Below are 7,612 nucleotides of genomic sequence, written 5' to 3'. Positions count from 1 at the left end.
ACTATATTTTCGGTAAAATTTTTTCCATGTATCCATTTTGGTTTGTTATTCATCTGAAAAGTTCGAAACTCACAAATTTATTTATTTTTTTACTGTGGTGTTGCCTATATATATATTTAATAATATATATATATATATATATATAATATATATATATATAATGACAAATATATAAAATTTTTAATAATATAAATATATATGACAATATATTTTAATTAATATATATAATATAATAAAAATATATATACAACAACAACTCATACATACATTATATATATATATATATATATATTTTATATAAATATTATATATATGACATATATATATATATATATAAATAATATATATAATATATATATATATTATATAATATATGGTGTGTGTTTGGTGTGTGTTGTGGGGGTGGTAAGTGTGGTGTGTATAAGTGTGTGTGGAAATATATCTATATATGTATATAGACATTTTTAGATATATATATATATAAATGCATATAGTTTTAGATATAAATAAAAAATATTATATTAAAACATATATGTACTTATATATATATAAATAATATATTATAATATATATTAATTAATTTTATATACATACATACATATGTATATATCGAATTTTTAAATATACATTATGTTAAAATTTTATATGTATGTAATATATGTATTTATTTCTTTTAACGGTGGGTTCATGTCTGACCCCGCCGTGGTCACAGCATGATACTTAATTGTAGTTTTTCATGTTGTGATGCTCTTGGAGTGAGTACTGGGAGGGTCCCCAGTTCCCTTTTCCCCGGAGAGTGCCCGGTGGTACCTTTAGGGAAATATGTATATAAATTTAAATATATATTTTATAATATAATATATATTTTATTATTTTACATTATGATATATATAGTTGTATGTATATGTATGTATATATATATAAAATATATTAATATATTATTTATATATATTAAATATATACATATTGATGTATATATGTATGTTGTATAATATTATATATATATATTATTATATATAATATTTTTATACTATATGTGGTGTGTGTGTGTGTGTGGGTGTGGTGTGTGGGGTGTGTGTTGGGAAATATATCTAATATAGTAAAAGAATATTTAGATATAAAATAAACCTATATGTTTTTGTTAAATTAAAAAAATTTAAATTGTTTACAATACATAAATATATATATATATATATATTATATATATATATTATTATATTACATACATACATAGTTATATCTGAATTTTGGATTATACAGTATGGATATAAATATATATATGTATGTATATATATGTTGTTGTTTTGTATATATATATATATATGATATTATATATATATATATATATATTGTATATATGATATATATATATATATATATATATATATATATATATATAATTTTATAAATATTATATCCCCGCAGGATGTTTGGCCCCGGCCCACTCTTTTCGAATTTGTAGTCTTACATTATTGTTTCCAATCTTGGCCCCCAAAATTTTTATTTCGTCATGTCTGGGCCTTGCGTTTATTTTTCTATAGCTGAGTCTGTTAGTTTCTTTGTCCCTGTTGCTGTCTCCGACTATGTACTGTCCCTTGCCTTTTTTCTTTTGATGTCCCAAGTATATCTTCTGTTTCCCCGTTTCCATGTCGCCCTCATTCGATCTCTTAGGCCGAGTCCCACCATCAGCCTAATAAGTGCCCTCTCTGGGCACTTATTAGTTTCCTTCCCAGCAATTTGGTTGTAGTCCATGTTTCTGATCCATAGGTCATAACTGGGAGGACGCATTGGTTAAGAGCTTTTCTTTGTAAACATAATGGCAAGGAGCTTAATAGTATGCTACTTTATCTGCCGAAGGCACTCAAGCCTAGGCTGATGCGTTACTTAACTTCCTCTTTGCCAGATATGTTTGGATGTACGAGTTATCCTAGGTATCTATACTTGTCCACTACCTCTAGTGTTTCGCCTTGTACATGCATCTGTTTGAATTGAACTCTACTGTTGAACATGATCTTAGTCTTTTTCTTGTTCATCCTAAGTTCGACTGTCAGGCTTTCTCATTTCAGATTGTTTATTAGTTGCTGCATTTCATTTGCAGATTCACTGAAGCGAGCAATATCATCTGCAAATCTTAGATTCTTTTCCATTCTAGCTTCTTGAAATTTTCCTCAAGGCAAGCTGTAAACAGTGTTGGTGAGATTGCATCACCCTGTTTAACACCTTTTTAAATTGGTATTTTATCAGTTACTGTGTGGAGCTTAGTGACCTATCTTCATATGTATCTTCCCAGTATTCTACAATATATCTCCTCTACTCCCTCTCTTCGAATAGCTTCTAGTACTACGGGTATTTGTACAAAGTCAAATGCCTTTTGGTAATCGATGGATGCCAGACACAGGGGTTTCGTATATTTGTTTATTTTTTCCCCTATTTGGCTGAGCATATGGATGTGGTCTGATGTTGAGAATCCACTGCAGAAGGCTGCCTCTTCTGGCAGGCTGGTTAGAATCCAGACTGTCAGAAATGTGAGTTGTGATGACTTTTGTGAACAGTTTGTAAGTAACTGAAAGGAGGCTTATGGGTGGTAATTTTTCAGATAAAGAATCTGAATGTATCAAAATAATTGTCGCATTTTCCCAGGCTTTTGGAGTTTTTCTGTTGAGAAGACATTTGTTAAAAAGATTGGCTAGTTTTACTGCTGCAATTTCACTTGCATCTACTATAAGATCTATACTTTTTCCGTCTCTACCTGGTGTTTTCCCCCCTTCATGCCTTTAAGCACTCTTTTTATTTCTTCGATTGTGATGTTATCCGTGTCTATATGTCCAACCAGAATAGAAATAATTCATCCAAACGTCTCACAAATCTAAAAAATTCTATATTAGACCATGCATATGTGGACCTTTTAAACTAAAAGGAATGCCACAAAGTGCCAAACAGGAATACTAGGTTCCATTAATGTGCTAAATAAGTTCATAAAGTCCCATTGCTCATCGAGAGTGCCACAGATGATGGAAACAGCTGTAAAAAATAATAATAATAAAAAAATAATAATAAATCCCCCCCCCCCACCAGAAAAAGAATACCAAATTACGAAATCATTAGAAAATGACAAGCATCACCTGTCCCCATACCCACAAGACTCCGAGTACCAGTGCCAAATCACACGGGTACTACAGTTTTCCCTCAAGTAGATCCATTAAGTGACAGCCAAACCACCAGTATGTAAGTACAATATCACGAAATCAGGTAGGTTTAAACATAGTTACCATAAAGTGAGAAATGTAATCAGCTACTCGACAGATGATCTACCAGATAAACTATGCATTAACAAAGCATAATTCAAGTGATGGCACTTCAATTGAGTGCCAGACTCTGACCCCGCGACCCGGCCGTGGACGGCTGAGAGTGCATGCCGGTAGGCTTAGCAAAGGATACCTCTCGGAAAAACTGCCAGATACAATATCACCTTTCTGCTTCCTCTAACCTCAAACCCCATCCTTACCCATTCCAACATCGTCCTAAATCCTCTCCCACATCACCCACCTCCTTCCCTTAAACCCTCTGCTGCAAACCTACAATTTATGCACATTATAATGCATGGGCTCATTATTGTGGAGTGCGTATGTGTGCTTAGGCAGACACTGTTCAAACATTTGTGCACGGGTATGAGCGCGCGTATGTACGAAAGTGTGCAGGTGTATGGTGTTTGTGTGTAGTGTCCATGTGTGTATGCAAGAGAAGCAATACACATGGCTTTAAACTCATATACGGGAACGTATGCACGTATGTGTATGCAGGGCATGTGTACACGGTTATGTTGTGTATGTACAGTTATATGTATGTGTATAGTTACGTATATGTGTGTTCCCGTGCTTGTACTTGAGGGTATACATGTGTGTGTATATATATGGATATGTATATATGTTCGTATGTATATATTCATATGTGTGTATGTATATGTATGCATATGTATGTATATGTGTGGGTGTGTTTGTACATGTATATGTATATACACACACACACACACACACACACACACACACACACACACACACACACACACATATATATATATATATATATATATATATATATATATATATATATATATATATATATGGGTATGCGCGCGTGTGTATATATATATGTGTGTGTATGTACATGTGTTTGTATGTGTGTATGTGTATGTATATATGTATATGTGTATATATGTAGGTATATATATATATATATATATATATATATATATATATATATATATATATATATATATATATATATATTATATACATGTACAGGGGTATACATATATATGTGGATGAACACTAATGTGTACTCATAAAAGTATGTACGCGTGGTGTAAGCATATGTATGGCTATATATATGTGTGTGTATGTATAGTCATAAGCACGCGTACAAGATATGTACGCATGTGTATGTTCGCATAAATGTGGGTGCGTATACACATGTGTGCGCGTATATTGTGCGCATATGTCTATATATGTGTTTGCATGTGTATGTGTGTAGTTTTGTATACTGTAGGAGTATGTATGCATATCGCACGTATAGTTGCATGTGTAAAGGTGTAATGCTTGCATGTGAATGTGCACGAAAATGAACATATGCATAGTATGCAGTTTAAGCAATATAAATTTCTAATAACCGAGAAAAATTAATCAATCACTTAACTAACGAACGATATTCATGTTTGTTGACCACACCGTGATCACACGGTAATGCGATCTGAGGTCAGAAGAATAGTGTGAGAACGTGCCATTTGCTGTCACTTAGCATTTTTTACCTAACAAAACCAATGGCTTAACACATTTATGGGAGAAGAAGGAAGGAAAAAGAAATAGAGAGGCACAAAACGTGTACTAATGTAGTTTTGTAGATATGTCTTTGGGAGTGGTCGAACAGTTTTTTTTTCGGGGGTTGTGCATTCGTGTTGCGAGCCCAAAGAACGCAACGACCACGCTGCTACCAGTTGTAAGAGACTCATGGTGAACAGTATTGGTAGTCAGCGTCCTTGACGACTCACAATACGACTCACAACACATGTAAAAGGAACACACGCTATGTCTTGGGTAAAGCGCTGCGCGAGGTCACGTGTCAGGCCAACCCACCTGAGGGCGAAGACTGGGCCGACCTTACCATGGCGGGTGCTGGGCACAAACTAACCAAGCTGGGTCACCTTTGGGCACAAGAGGTGAGCATCCACCGAACACCTGGCGTGGATGGAATAGCGAGGCAGCTGGGGGAGATGTGGGAACATTTGCAGGAAGTATGGGTTGAGCGAGGTGAGGTCACCGGTTCCGTCTGTTAATGACCTCCATATACCCTTCATACTACTTCTCAATAAAAAAACAACAACAACACACACACACACACACACACACACACACACACACACACACACACACACACACACACACACACACACATACATATATATATATATATATATATATATATATATATATATATATATATATATATATATACATACACATACGTTTGTGTGTGTGTATGTATACATTTATTTATACATATATACATGTATATACACACACATATGTGTATATATACTTTTATATATATATATATATATATATATATATATATATATATATATATAAATGTGTATATACATATATATGTATATATATGTATATATGTATGCAAATGTATATACATATGGATGTATATATATGTATATTTATATGTGTATATGTGGGTGGGTGCTTCATGCGTAAGTTGATGTGAAGCGATGTGTGGTAGCCTAGATAGTGTTAAGTGCTTGCATGCTTTCTCGCTTGCAGTTGCCTCCACTGGCTAGCCTAGTGCGAAAAAGGGAGCAGCTTTGCATAAGTCTCCCCTACCAGGTCACAACCACTCCATCATCGAGACTTCTGCTGTGCATCCTCGTGGCCACCCATGGATAATTGGGTACCTTGCGGTCCCAGGCTAAACTGTGGGGGATCTTGGAACAGCAGGAGGCCCCAGAGGTATGGGCTAGGGCCCCCGGTGTGGGACATCCCAATCCTCCAATCCTGCCCCTTACCCCCTGGGTAATTGGGTGGCTCGGGGAGGTGGCCTTGAATTATTTTGTCCCCGCCTGCGCTCACGGCCCCAACCCCCCCAAAAAGCTTTGGGCAAGCCCTGGGGAACCCCACAGCCCTCCCACTCCCTTTTTTTGGGGGGCAGGTGGGCGGGGGGGGTAGAGGTGGCGTGCCCCCCGGATCCCGGGGGCTTAACTCAGGGAGTTTCCGGGGTGGCCTGGAACCCCGGTCTTTGTGGCGGGGATTACTTCTGCTTCGGGGAATTGGAGGGGCGGGGATTTGATTGGCTGCCCTCTCGGAGTGAAAAGACCGGGTTGGGCGATCATAGGGGGGTCCCCCTTACTGGTCCACCCAGTGATGCCCTACCTCCGGGGGTGTAGTTTACCTCCCGGGTTCACCCCTCAGTAGTTGGGTGACCCCGGTTGATGAGGTATTATGGCATTAGACTGAAGCATGCCTTTGGCTTCATGTCTCATTTTTGCTGTATCGCTCCACGATTTTGTTTTCCGATTGGGGAAAGAGGCTTTTTCCCAAACTCAATCGGGGCAGAAAATTTACCCCTGGCGAGATTTTTTGCATTGTTCTGGGCACTTCAAGTGTACCCGGCGTGACTGACTGGCTATGAGATTTCTGTGGCCCCCGGGCCCGGACTGACCCCACAGCGGAACACTCCTTCTCGGGATTTTTGACCCCCAGGAATGAGGACTTGGCCCCGGGTACCAGCACCCCAACCCCCTCCCTGGACTTTGTAAAGATACGGGTATGTGGCCAAGGAGAGGGAACCCATTTTTTGTTAAAACCCACATTTTACCTGAGTGCCAAAGTTCTTGGCCTGATCAGGTGGTTGGGGCCCTTTCTCGGGTCCATTTCAAAACTCCCCGTCCCCCCGGGGCCCTAAAAGGTGTCACGTGGCAGCTCTGACGTTCACAAAACTTAAATCCGGGCCAGACCCAGTTTGCTCGGGGGGTCTTAAAGTGCTACTTCGATTAGCCCGAGTCCATTGACATACTCCCGAGGGGGGGCAGATTCCATCCCCTGAGCCAATAAGGGGCCCGACCATGCACAGGCTCGGCTAAAGGGTAAAAAATTTGCGTCGTTCCATGGTGCGTGGGGGCTCGGCCTGCAAAAAAGGGAAAAGGGCGTTCATCGGGGATCTTGCTGAGGAGGTTAAGGGCCTTTTTTGGGTAAACGACCTTCGCCCTGCTGCACCTTTGGGAAAAGTTGAACCTAACTCTCCTGAATGATGCAGTCCTCGCGGTTTGGACGGATCATCTCAGATCATTTTGGGGTTGTGAACGTTGGCGAGTTTTTTGAGAGTTTTACCCGGGAGACCCTCCAAAAATTGCTTGGGTGCAAGCGAGCACAATACCCGTGCCCGGGCCCCCCATCATGAGGAACTCCTACCCTATAGGGGTTTGGATGGCGTTTCCAAGCGGGGTTTGGGGAAAAATGCAGACATATGTGATATCCCTGTGAACTTCTAAGATTTTGGGGGGGGGAACCCGTGGGTCGGGGCTCATACCGCCTGATGCCCTCTGGAGCCGTAC

This window comes from Penaeus monodon, chromosome 26 (assembly GCF_015228065.2).
Source record: "Penaeus monodon isolate SGIC_2016 chromosome 26, NSTDA_Pmon_1, whole genome shotgun sequence".
Classification (NCBI taxonomy): domain Eukaryota; kingdom Metazoa; phylum Arthropoda; class Malacostraca; order Decapoda; family Penaeidae; genus Penaeus; species Penaeus monodon.
This window is presented reverse-complemented; position numbering follows the sequence as displayed.